At 42.1% G+C, this 13,951-nt stretch overlaps 1 protein-coding gene across 5 annotated transcripts in view; it reads right to left on the bottom strand.

Annotated features, from left to right (window-relative positions):
- Positions 1 to 13,951, bottom strand: part of ADK (adenosine kinase) — a 466,326-nt gene that overhangs the window by 319,859 nt on the left and 132,516 nt on the right. Inside the window, exon 1 of one of the 5 annotated variants that reach the window (XM_061634842.1) lies at positions 11,990 to 12,008. The exons of the other annotated variants lie outside the window; for them this stretch is intronic. The gene's annotated coding sequence lies outside the window, so the exon portion shown is untranslated. Of the gene's footprint in view, positions 1 to 11,989; positions 12,009 to 13,951 lie in introns of those variants that run through there. 5 annotated transcript variants of the gene reach the window in all.

Below are 13,951 nucleotides of genomic sequence, written 5' to 3'. Positions count from 1 at the left end.
CCTCTAGATTGGTTTTTTTAAAAATACAATGGAGTAGCACCCTAGGGACTCCCTAAGGAGTTCCCCAAGGGGCGACCCCTTTGGTGTCTGATGCAAGAAGCTGCAAGATTGACTGCAGCCTCTCTCTGGAGTCAGAGTCAGGCAGGGGGTCCCAGTCCTTTCAGCACTTACTTGGGACCTCAGCTGTCTCAAGAGATAGCAACCCAGAGGAGTGGGCGAGCAAGCACCCAAATGCTCAGGGCAGGTCTTTTCCAGTCCCTCAGTGCTGCAGCTGTTCCCTCATTTCATCTTGCCATTCCATAGCAAGGTATAAAAGATTTTAAAGGTTTCTTAATACAAACAATAACAAACATTAATTCATACATATGAAATTTTTAAAAAGACAAAATTGTCTCCTGAATCAAAAGTGCCTAAGTCTTTAGTCCATACCAATGAATGAATAACCACACTTCTACTATAGCGCTTTTGTAAAAGCTGCTGGTTATCTTGCTTGTAGATTTTAAATCTGTGCCTCAATGGAGCAAGATGAGTATACTATGGTGCAATCAGTGTAGTGTATGCAATAACTGTATCAAACTGCATCAATTTCTGAACCATGGTAACAATAAAAACTACACTTTAAGGGGATTTTTCAATTGTAACACCAAGGGAGTTATATATATCATAAAATGCCCATGTAATCTTTTATATGTAGGTATGACAATGAGGAAGATTAAAATGGATGACTCCCATGATTGGAATATAGCCATTCAAGGATATAAACTCTACAGAAAGAATAGAAGCAACAGAAAAGGAGGGGGAGTAGCATTATACGTCAAAGACAAATACACCTCTATGGAAATCCAAGACAGCGAACAAAGTGGTCCAGTAGAGACCATTTGGGTACAAATAAATGGAGAAACAAATAAAACTGACATGGTAGTAGGTGTCTACTACAGACCCCCTGGCCAAGAAGAGGTGGTAGACGAGGCCTTTCTCAAACAAATCTCTGAAATCTCAAGGAGGCAAGAAGTAGTAGTGATGGGGGACTTCAACTACCCGGATATCTGCTGGGAGACAAACTCTGCGAAGCACAAAGCCTACAACAAATTCCTGATGGGCCTTGCTGATAATTTCCTCTTTCAAAAAGTAGAAGAAGGAACAAGGGGATCGGCAATCCTGGACCTGATCTTAACTAACACGGACGAATTGGTCACGGGAATTAAAGAGGTCGGTACCTTGGGGGAAAGTGACCACGTAATGCTGGAATTTGTGATTCTGGGGAAAGCCAAAGAAGAATATAGTCAAACATGGACCTTGGATTTCAGGAAAGCCGATTTTAGCAAGCTCAGGGAAATGATGGGTAGGATCCCGTGGCTAGATAGACTAAAGAAAAAAGGAGCCCAAGAAGTGTGGGAGTTCATGAAGAACGTATTACAAAAAGCGCAATCGCAAACAATTCCAAAGAGGAAGAAAAATGGAAGACATCGGAAAAAGCCAATGTGGCTACATGGAAGACTGGTGGAGGAGGTAAAAGTAAAAAAGAGCATGTATAAAGAATGGAAGGAAGGATGCATCACCAAGGAAGAGTACCGACGAGCGGCTCGGGCTTGCAGGAATAGTGTAAGGAAAGCTAAAACCCAGAATGAGCTGAGGCTGGCGAGGGAAGCGAGGAACAACAAAAAGGGGTTTTTCAGATATGTTCGAAGCAAGAGAAAGACTAAGGAAATGGTGGGACTGCTGCTCAATGAGGATGGCAAAATGTTGACAGATAACAAGGAAAAGCAGAACTGCTCAACGCCTATTTTGCCTCCGTTTTCTCCCCAAAAGGGAACAGTGTGCAACCTTGCATCGGTAGCAATCTCAGTAAGGGCTCGGGATTGCAGTTCGAGATAGATAAGGAGATAGTCAGGAAATACCTAGTTAACCTAAATGAGTTCAAATCTCCAGGGCCTGATGAACTGCATCCCAGAGTATTAAAGGAACGTGCTGATGTACTCTCGGAACCTCTTGCCATCATCTTTGAGAAATCCTGGAGAACGGGAGAGGTGCCGGAGGATTGGAGACGGGCAAACGTCGTCCCCCTCTTTAAAAGGGGTAAAAAAGAAGATCCGGGGAATTACAGGCCGGTCAGTCTGACTTCAATACCGGGAAAGATATTAGAACGGATAATAAAAGAGTCCATTGGCAACTATCTAGATGACAATGCTGTGATTAGTAGGAGCCAGCACGGGTTTGTCAAGAAAAAAATCCTGTCAAACTAATCTCATCTCTTTTTTTGATCGGGTCACTAGCCTAGTAGATGGTGGAAATGCTGTAGATGTTATCTATCTAGATTTCAGCAAAGCGTTTGACAAAGTCCCCCACGACCTTTTGATTAGCAAACTCGTCAAATGCGGACTACATGGAAATACTGTCAGGTGGATTCACAACTGGTTGGAAAACTGTACTCAAAGAGTGGTCGTCGGTGGCTCTGCTTCGGACTGGAAGGAGGTTTTGAGTGGAGTGCCACAGGGTTCTGTCCTGGGGCCAATACTCTTCAACATTTTTATCAATGACTTAGATGATGGGGTGGAGGGAAGCTTTCTGAAGTTTGCGGATGATACGAAACTGGGAGGAATAGCTAACACAATGGAAGACAGGAATAAAATCCAAAGGGACCTGGATAGACTAGAAAATTGGGCTGAAATTAATAAAATGACATTCAATAAAGACAAATGCAGGATTCTGCATTTAGGCCACAAAAACAAAATGCACGGGTACAGGATGGGAAATACCCGGCTTAGCAGTAGTGCGTGTGAGAAGGACCTTGGAATTGTAGTGGATCGTAAGTTGAACATGACCCAGCAGTGTGATGCTGCGGCAAAAAAGGCAAACGCGGCTTTGGGCTGCATAAACAGAGCTATAGTTTCCAGGTCGAGGGAAGTAATAGTCCCACTATATTCTGCATTAGTCAGGCCTCATCTGGAATACTGCGTTCAGTTCTGGGCGCCTCATTTTAAGAAAGATATAGACAAGTTAGAGCGGGTTCAGAAGAGGGCGACGAGGATGATAGCCGGTATGGAGAACAAGTCTTATGAGGAAAGGTTGAAGGAACTTGGCATGTTCAGTTGGTGAAGAGAAGGCTGAGGGGCGACATGATTACACTCTTTAAGTACCTGAAGGGCTGTCACATAGAGGAGGGTACAGATTTGTTCTCTGCTGCCCCAGAGGGTAGGACTAGGTCTAATGGTTTTAAGTTGCAAGAGCGTAGATTCAGACTGGATATTAGAAGGAACTTCTTGACAGTAAGGGCGGTTCGGCAATGGAACCGACTGCCTAGGGAGGTGGTGGGATCCCCTTTGCTGGATGTCTTCAAGCAGAGGCTGGACAGCTATCTGCAGGAGATGCTCTAGTTGTGGATTTCCTGCTGTGAGCAGGGGGTTGGACTCGATGGCCTACAAGGCCCCTTCCAACTCTATGATTCTATGAATGAGAATCTCTGAGCATAAAAGTTGTATTAGGAACACAAAACAACATGCACCCCTTGTCAAACATTTCATTAGCCATGGACATACAGAAAAGGATGTCAAATTTTGGATTATGGAAAAAGCTACAGGAACAGCGTTAGAAACAAAACTAAAAAAGAGAGAGCTTTTCTGGATATATACTTTAAAAACCATGGCCCCAAAAGGCCTGAATGAAGATCTAAATTGGCTTCCAATATTATGACATCCAATATGTAAATAGAAATCAGGGATCAACACAATGCCAGGTTTTGCAAGTAACAGCAAATATTTGTAATATGGAAAATGAAGATTTATAACAATGGTTTTAGTAAATGTCAATAATCAATTGGATAATGAGATTTATGAATTCAGTGTTTGTATATTAACTATCTATTAGCTTTAAAGTTAAGGTGGTAGAGTATAGTTTTCATGTTGAGTCATTACAAAACTATGTATTATTAAGTAATTATCTTATGGGATGATTGAAAACCAGCAAGATCAATCTTTCATGATATGACTTTAAGATAACTCCCACAGCTGAGTCCACTTAACAAGTGGTCCTTAAAAATACCCTAGCAGGCATTTGCATTCAACCCTCATTGATTTCAAGGGGGCTTTACATGAATGCTGTTGATAAAAATTGTCCAGAGGAACTGGATAAAAAATGGTAAGTAATTTAATAAATAATTATTAATGGGAATGAAAAGATCTATCCCCATACTGACAATTAATCTTTATTTATTTTGGATATAGAATTAATGGAAATGCATCCATCCCGCACCTATTACTCTTCATCCAAGTGAAAATTTGTTAAGTGTTTTCCACTATCCCTTAAGAAATTGTATATAATTTTAACCTAATCAGCCATATAAATTGAAGATTTATGAATATGTTATTTACATTTTTATCTTGCATAGTATGTGTTTGAAAGGCCATTGATAAAGACACACCAGTCGAAACGCGTCTGGCCATAATATAAGCATCTTGCTCCATTGAGGCACGGATTTAAAATCTACAAACAAGATAACCAGCAGCTTTTACAAGAGCGCTATAGTAGAAGTGTGCATTCATTCATTCGTATGGACTAAAGACTTAGGCACTTTTGATTCAGGAGACAATTTTGTCTATTTAAAAATTTCATATGTATGAATTAATGTTTGTTATTGTTTGTATTAAAAAAATCTTTAAAAATCTTTTATAAATTGTAATTGTAATGACCACATACCTTAACTTTGTGTGAAACACATTTGCATCTGTTACGGTTGATTTTGAACTTTAGATCTAAACATTCCATAGCAAGACCAGGGCTTCAACAGGATTGTTAGCTTTCTCCACTGGAAAATCCCCCAGAGCATTCAAGAACCCATCAGGTTCCATCAGTCCCCAAGGGCAGACAATTTGAACAGACCCACCACTCTTACAGGGCCTAATTGCCACTACCGGTATAAACTTCACTAGCTAATGATCTGACCATGTCAACAGAATGCATTGCACATCCCCTACCTTCAGTCCATCCCTCATAACACTTGGAGTAAAGAGTACATTAAGGGTATGCCCTGCTGATGTGATGGATGAATGACCATTTAGGAAAGCTCCATGGTTGTCATGTAGGCCATGAAGTCCCATGATGGCCCAATGGCAGCCTCTGCATGATATTGAGGTTACCCAGATCTATTGTCCTGGGGCTCCCCAACACCACACCAGAGACCACTTCACCCAGCTACGTCAGGGATGCTGCAGGGCGACAGGGTGGTCAGTAGACCAGTAACACCCCCCAAACTGTCTCTCTGACCCAAAACCAGGTGCAGACCCTCTAAGCCCATCCCAAACTCAAGAGGTTTCCTGGTGAAGAAGATGGTGCTTTCATGGACAATAGCAACAACTCCCCTCCCTATCTGAACAAGTCAAAAGAGAGAGGGTATGTAAGGAAAGAAGGAAGGTTTGCCTCTTCATGCTTTGGTGAAAATCTATTGTATATTTTATGAGGTTTTCAAGAGAAAATACTGTAGAGGAAAAGTACTGGCAAATCCAGCCCATCACTACTTCACTAATCAAATATTCCAGGGTGCAGCAACATCCCCACAGTAAAATGGTCTTTGCCAGCCCAAGCACTCTTGCAGAAGAGAGAGGTGTGGGTGGAGAAGAGAATGCATTTTTATGTGCGTTTAGGGAACAAGAAAAGGAAGGATGAACATAAGAGCATAAAAGGAGCTTGCTGGGTCAGGTCAGTGGCCAACCACATGCCTATACAAAGCCTACAAGCAGGTCCTGATGACAATATCACTCTCCCCTGCTGGTGGAAGAGTTTGTAACCGAGAGGGGAAGCAGAAAGCAGGAGGGAAATAAGGGAAGGGGAGAGTAAGAGTAAATTCACATCAGATGAGTTAGCTTTATTCCCTTTCTGTAAATTGTAGTTTCTGTATGCTTAACTTTGATACAGTGGCTATATCTATATTTACCGTAGGGCCCTGCTTTTCGATGGCCCACTAATACGGCAGCTTTCCATTAGAGTAAGGCCCCACTCATACGGTGCTTGTTCCACTTTTACGGCATTTTTTGGGCGTCGGGCACCATTTCATTGACGGAGTTCTGCGTTTCAGTGGGTTTCGCTTTAGCTTTTAGGCGGGGGTCTGGAACATAACCCGCCATATGAGTGGGGCCCTACTGTATATCTATAGTAGCTTCAGTTGTATTGATCTTCTCTGCATGTGCTTGGAGTTTTCTGCCACGGATTCACTTGATTTCCATAATATAACAACAGTGGGCTGCATTCCAGGGTTGCGGTACGCCTCCCCCAAGCTACTAACAATGAGAATTCCCAAACCACTGAAAAAACTGAAAATAATAATAAAAATGGGGATAGTAATCAAGTGGCCTACTTGAAGGCTTGATGTAAAGATAACAGATTATATATGTGAACTTTCAACATCTCGAAGCAGAGTATCTGTTACTATAACAGAGCCATAGTGAACCATGCTGGTGTAGGGAGAGTAGCTCTGCCCCACAGCTTCTACTGTGCAACATTAGGGAAAATGACTATCATTATGTGAGAATGCACAAATCAGCAAAAAGAAGACGGAGCAAGTCTTGCATTTGTGAGTAAAGATACAAAGGAAGCATTTGTGCATCACTTTAAACCATAGTTAAGCTTAACTAAGTGAACATGAAGCATGCTGATGCATGGAGGAAAAATTGTGGCCGCTTTGCTCTTCTGATGGTCTTGCTGTGCCGCCAGGAGTTAAGCCGTGGCTGGGGTTAGCATTGTTTCTGAACCTGGGCTCGTGGCTTGTTTCCCGTAAACAAACCTTGAGCGTAAGCAGGTAAGAGCAACGTGGCCATGATTTTCATCCAATGCACTAGCAAGCTTAACTATGCTTTAAACAGGGGTTGCCAACCTGGCACCCATGGGTGCAATGGCACACGTGAAGACCTTATTTGGTGCCCTCAAGATGAACCACAATCCCCAGCCACCATTCTTCTCAAATGTTTTGGTGAGAAATTAGCCTGCTCCACCCTTTCAATGCTTTACTTTGTCCCCTCCAGGACCCCCCCCATCTTGCTGGAAAAATTCCTGCAGATGCCCATGTGTATAAGAGAGGGATGCACTTCACAGAAAGGAGAGATATACATGGTGTGTGTGTGCGCACGTGTATGTGTGTGTGTGTGTGTGTGTGTGTGTGAGAGAGAGAGAGAGAGAGAGAAGAGGAGATAGGGAGGTATGAATGCAACATCTGCGTGTATGTGTAGTCTGTGAGAGACAGGGAGAGATGAACTTGAACAGAGAAAGGGAGAGATCATAGAATCATAGAATCGTAGAGTTGGAAGGGGCCTATAAGGCCATCGAGTCCAACCCCCTGCGCAATGCAGGAATCCAAATCAAAGCATTCCCGACAGATGGCTGTCCAGCTGCCTCTTGAATGCCTCCAGTGTCAGAAAGCCCACTACCTTTCTAGGTAATTGGTTCCATTGTCGTGTGGCAATGTACTGTACATGTGAAGTATGTGTATACAAGTGAGTGAGAAATGCATGTGTGTCTGTAGTCTGTACAGAAATGCATGTGTAGTGAGTGTGTGCACGTGTGAGAGTGAGGAGTGAGTGTGGTGTGGCCAATTTGTGTATTTTTCCTGGTACTGGGGAATGTTCCATATTGTTACTAGACAGCAACAGTATTGTTGTGGTGTGTGTGAGAGAAAAATCAATACTGTGTGATCGCCACAATCAGGACCAGCAGAATATAATTGACTTCTCATGCTAAGCCTGAGGTTGTTCAGGGGCTGAGGAGCAGCAATGGCTGTACTTCTTCTAATTTTGTGTTATGCCATACCATCATGGCAGTCAGGTTGGGTTATGCAACACCCACATGTGGGCCATCTTGTGACTGGTACTGGTAGCACTTTCTCAAAATGCAAACTGTGCCGGCTGGTCCAAAAAGGTTGATAACCCCTGGTTCAAAATGATGTGCAAACCAGGCCGTAAGATTGGGCTTTGCAACAGATTGGTTTTGGTTTTAAATGAATTAATTAAATTATTAGAATTTATCAGCAGCTATGAGAGAACTGGAAAAGGTCCTCAAATGCAAAGATGTATGACTGAACATCCTCCCAAAATTGGGAAGCAACCCTGCCCCCTCCTTCTGTATGCTGACGATGCGGCCCTCCTTTCTTTTTCCAAGGTGGGACTGAAACGCCTTTTACGTGCTTTTATGTCCTACTGCAAGCAAAATCAGTTAACCATAAACTATCATAAAATGAAAATCTTAGTATTCTCGAGGCGCAAATCATCTGGCTTCTGGACAGTAAATGCCCAGCAAATTGCTCTGGTTCCACAATATAAATATCTCGGCACTACCTTTCACTCGTCGTTGAACTGGATTACACATATAAGGGCTGCTATCCTAAATGCACGCATCACCGCCAAAAAAATCCTCCGATTCTTTTTTTATAAAGGAGGAAGATACGTGCCTGCAGCTATCCAGGCCTTTCAAACAAAAATCATCCCACAGTTATTGTTTGGAACGGCCATCTGGATTCATGCATTTAATCCTTCAATGGAAGCAGTTCTTTCCACCTTCTTACGTCAACTACTGGGCATACCGAGATGCGTTCCAGCAGCAGCCCTTAGATTAGAAGCTGGCTGTCCTTCCATCGAATGCCAAGCGTGGCTGCTAACCTCCAACTATTGGGCCAAATTATCCTATGAACACCATCCGGGATATTTAACACATCTCTGGAATGAGTCTTTTACATCAAGTTGGAGCAACAAAATCAGGAGTAAACTCTCCTCTATAGGCCTATCTCCTGAATATCTGTCAACACAAACCTTAAGCTCGGCCAAATTTGCTATTCGAGCTCGACTTAAAGATATAGACTTTCAAACTGCCATCACAAAGGCCACAAAAACCTGCTCTCCTATACATTTTAAACTAAAGCCTGACCCCTCTAAATATGCCCCGTATTTGGACTTTCTCACAGATCCAAATCTCCGTTTAGTTTTCACTAGGGCTAGGTTCAATTCCCTTCAATCTGCATTACTTTTAGGGAGATTTCAAAGATTCCTTACGACCATCGTCTGTGCCCTTGTGGGAAAGGCAACATTGAAACACTTTTTCATGTTTTATTCAATTGCCCAATATACGACTCTATCCGTCGCAATATCCTGTCTAATATAATGCAAAATATTTCCCTGATGGCCCCTGATAATATGATTCGCTACCTTATATCAGGATGTAACAAAGAAATTACAATTAGAGTTGCTAAATTTATATATGCCGCGCAACTGTTACGATCTGAAGTTTGGTCTGGTTAATTTGTTTTTATTGTATATGATAATTGAATAGAAGGACAAAATGTATTGACCTAACCCTTTTATCCTTGTTTTTAAGTTTAACTGATCTGTAGTGTTCTAACCCTTTTTAAGTTTAACTGATTTGTATTGTACTATATGCCTACAACAGGACGGGTCTTTGACCACAAATAAAGAATTTGAATTTGACTGAACACTAAAGTCAGGATCATTCAGACCATGGTATTCCTGATCTCTATGTATGGATGTGAAAGCTGAACAATGAAAAAAGCGGATAAGAGAAAAATCAACTCATTTGAAATGTGGTGTTGGAGGAGAGCTTTGCGCATACCATGAACTGAGAAAAAGACAAATAATTGGGTGTTAGAACAAATTAAACCAGAACTGTCACTAGAAGCTAAAATGATGAAACTGAGGTTATCATACTTTGGACACATCATGAGAAGACACGATTCACTAGAAAAGACAATAATGCTGCGAAAAACAGAAGGGAATAGAAAAATAGGAAGGCCAAACAAGAGATGGACTGATTCCATAAAGGAAGCCACAGACCTGAACTTACAAGATCTGAACAGGGTGGTTCATGACAGATGCTCTTGGAGGTTGCTGATTCATAGGGTCTCCATAAGTTGTAATCGACTTGAAGGCACATAACAACAACAACATTGTGTACATTGTACAATTCTGGACTCTCCTTTTGCATCTGTGCACATCAGCCTCGGGTCTTCCATTCGGCTTTGACCCAGTGATGTCATTAGTCTCAGTGCTACTAACACTTGTCCGTTGTTCTTCCCCAGTAGCTCAGTGAGTGCCTCCTGTCTCTTGTTGCATTTCAGCCCCCTGGCAGCTGTGCTGTGGGGTGTCACAGTTTACCATCTTGTCCCCAATGCTGTTTAACATCCGTTTGAAGCCTTTGGGAGTGGTTATCAGGAGATTTGGGGCAAGGTGTCAGCAGTACGCTGATAATACCTAGCTCTATTTCTCCATAAGGTCTAAATCAGGAGAGGCCATGCAAGCCCTGGACCGCTGCCTGGATTCAGTGGTGGGCTGGATGAGGGCCGATTAACTGAGTCTGAATCCAAGCAAGAAGGAGGTGTGGTCCCCAAATTCTGTTAATTGGTCAACTGCCTGCTTTGGATGGGGTTGTACTCCCTCTGAAAGAGCACGTTTGTAGTCTGGGGGTGCTCCTGGATCCATCTTTGTTGCTGGTGGTCCAGGTGACCTCAGTGGATAGAAGTACCTTTTACAGCTAGTAAAGACAGCTGTGGCCGTTTCTGGATCGGGATTGCCTGACCACTGTTGTCAATGCACTGGTAACCTTCAGGCTAGATGACTGTAATGCACTCTATCTGGGGCTGCCCTTGAGGATGGTCCAGACTGCAGCTGGTGCAAAATGCAGCGGCGCAACTGCTCACGGGGGCAGGGTATTGCCAACATGTTACCCCACTGCTGAATGAATTGTATTGGCTGCCCATTAGCTACTGGACTAAGTTGAAAGTTCTAGTTTTGGTATACAAAGCCCTACACAGCTTGGGACCAGGATACCTGAAAAATCATCTTGCCCCTTATATACCTAGTAGATCATTACGCTCTGCAGGTGAGGGCCCCCTGCATATACCATCTTATCAGGAGGTCAGTTCCACACAACATAGGAAATGGATGTTTAGTGCAGTGGCACCGACACTTTGGAATTCCTTTCCCTTAGATATTCTGTTATCTTTTTGGCACCTACTGAACATCTTCCTCTTTTAACAAGACTTTCAAGTAGAGGCATTATCCCTGTCTGCAGCTGTGCTGGAATTGCTTTTTAAGATGTTTTTAAAGATGCTTTAAGATGTTTTTAAGCATGCTTTATTTTAAAATGTTTTAAAGTCTTTTGTTTTTAAGATGTTTTAAGATGCTTTTAGTGTTTTTGTTTGCTCCCCTGGGCTTCTTCTGGGAGGAAGGGTATGATATAAATTAATTAAATAAATAATAAAATGTATTATAGCCAGTTAACTAATAAATACCGAAAGCTAAATAAGTACTTAAAAGCATATACAGTGCCTTGCAAAAGTAATCTGATCCCTGACCAATGCTCTCATATTACTGAAATTACAAATGGTGCATTGTAATTTCATTCTGTATGATATTTTATTTTTAAACACTGAATCTCAAATATCAAATATGGTAAGGTGACACTGTTTTTATGTTGGGAAATGTTGGCCTCTCTGTGGCTTCTCTCTCAAGTCTCTTTCTTTTTTGAGCACTGAGTTTTGAGGGATGGCCTTGTCTTGGTAGTGCCTGGGTGGTGTGATGCAGCTTCCACTTCCTGGTTATTGATCCAGCTGTGCTCACCGGGACATCCAAACACTTGGATATTATTTTGTACCCTTTCCCTAATCTATGCATTCATATTACATTATCTCTCACTTTTGTAGAATGCTCTCTGGTCTTCATTTTCCTTCAGATCCACAGCCTGACCAATGATCCTTCAACAGTTGGGTTTTTTTCCTGACAATGTGACAACTACTTTAATGGTTCCCAGGTGGAGGCCAATGGCAAGGAAATTGTGTCCTCAATAGGGCAGTTCCTTTCATCTGTGTAAACTGGGAGCTTCCACAGTACAGGAGTTGGATACTTATACAAGCAACATGTTTCAGTATTTTATGTTTCTTACAAACATTTCCCAACATAAAACCAATGTCACCTTACAATAACAGAACAAAATTACAACGTACCATTTGTAATTCAGTAATATGAGAGCATTGGTCAGGGGTTTGATTACTTTTCCAAGGTGCTGTATTAAAGATTGGTGTATCAAGGATCCCAAGCTTCAGTGCTGGTCCAGCCTGCAGGGAAAGACAATTGGGGCTCAAAGACCAAGGTACATGTTGGTGCTTTTGGGATCAAGCTGTAAGTGAGCACAATATGCAAGACTGTAGAATATATTGCACAGAAATTTGGCAAGTGCATTAACATAGCATTTCCATGTTTTGTAGTGCATGAGTGAATATGTAAGCACCTAAATTCTTATCTTAAGCCAAATATTTTTAGCCTATAGTTTTAAATAAATGAAGGTACACTGTCTTTATAGAAAGGTTTTCCCTGAGAGGTCTTTGGAAAGCATATTAAGTACAAACCAAAACTAAACCTGTCTTTACTCACATTTTGTTTTTCTTCTCCAAATTTTATTGTATGTTGCTGTTGAACTGACTTAGCTTATAAAGAGAGGGCAAGATTTTTTGAGAGGGGGGGCATCTGGGTATGTGTGCCTAGAGCATTTCCCTGTGTCAAGAGTCTTTTCTAAGAAATCCTTTCTATAAAAATACAATATACGCTTAGCAATAATCCTTTCTATATTTCATGTATTTAATAATAGCCTTTATACAAAGCATTTAAAGCATTCACTGGCCTTCAAAGGGATCTGTTTGGACATAACACTAAAAACCATGGTTTGTTTAGTTAAACTATCATTTAAGAATGTATGAAGAGGCCTGGTAAGTACAACCGCAATGTTTGTGTCCACTGTTTCTTTGCAACGAAAGTCCCAGGCTATGGTCTGAAGGCACATAAGGCCAGCTCCCTACTGAAGCTAAGCAGGGTCAGGTCTGGTCAGTGCCTGGATGAGAGGCTGCCTAGGAACCACAGGTAAGCCGCCTTGGGTTTCAATCATGAAAAGAAAAGAAAAGAAAAGAAAGATAATACAGAGGGAACCAGAAAAATGGAGGCCACACAACTTTTCTTCCAGAGGAGAAGCAACTTTGACAGCAGGGACACTTCCGAACCAAGGCAAAACTTTTCAGTTTAGCTAGGTGCAAATTATTTATACAACTGCAGTGCTTAAGTGTCCACAGTATCTTTGCAAGGAAGAAGGAAAGAAAATTTGAACTTGGCCACGCCTCTGCAACCTCCTTGGCCATCATGTAGCCCCGCCAGGTCCAGTGGCAACTAGCTGCTGTTGTTTAACCACCTTGAACAGTTTGGTAACACCAGCAAACTTCGCTATCTCACTGCTCACTCTTAACTCTAGATCAGTCTTTTCCAACCTTTGGATCCTCAGATGTTGCTGAACTACAACTCCCATCAACCCCAGCCAGCATGGCCAATGCTTAGGAATGATGGGGAATGTAATCCAGTAACATCTGAGGATCCAAAGATTGGGAAAGTCTGCTCTAGATCATTAATGAGCAAGTTAAAAAGCACGTCTCAATATCGATCCTTGGGGGACTCCACTTTCTACATTCCTCCACTGGGAGAACTGTCCATTTATTCCTAGCCTTTGCTTCCTGTTCCTTAACCAGTTACTGATACCCACGAAGACCTCTCCTCTTACCCCATAACTGCTAGACTGCGTCTTTGGTGAGGGACTTCATCAAAAGCTTTTTGAAAAACTAAGTACACAATGTCGATTGGATCGCTTCTATCTATATTCTTGGCACTAAAAAAACTGACTAGCTGCACAGATGCAAAGAAAGTGCAACTTTAAAACAAAAATTGTTCACATGGCTAAGAGATTCTTGTTGTCTCTTCTGAAGACCATGGCCTCCACCCTCAACTCCGCCTAGTAACAGCCTCATTTCTCATCCTACCTCCTTGCTGACAAAGCCTTCCCTTTGAAGCCTGGCTGCCTAACTCTGCAGCAGCCTTGCAGAGTGGGGAATATAAAGGGACCATTGATACTTCTGCTTATATTCATAAAT

This window comes from Rhineura floridana, chromosome 7 (genome assembly GCF_030035675.1).
Source record: "Rhineura floridana isolate rRhiFlo1 chromosome 7, rRhiFlo1.hap2, whole genome shotgun sequence".
NCBI classification, from domain to species: Eukaryota; Metazoa; Chordata; class Lepidosauria; order Squamata; family Rhineuridae; genus Rhineura; species Rhineura floridana.
Note: the sequence above shows the minus strand (reverse complement) of the source record. Positions and strands in the feature narration are given on the sequence as shown.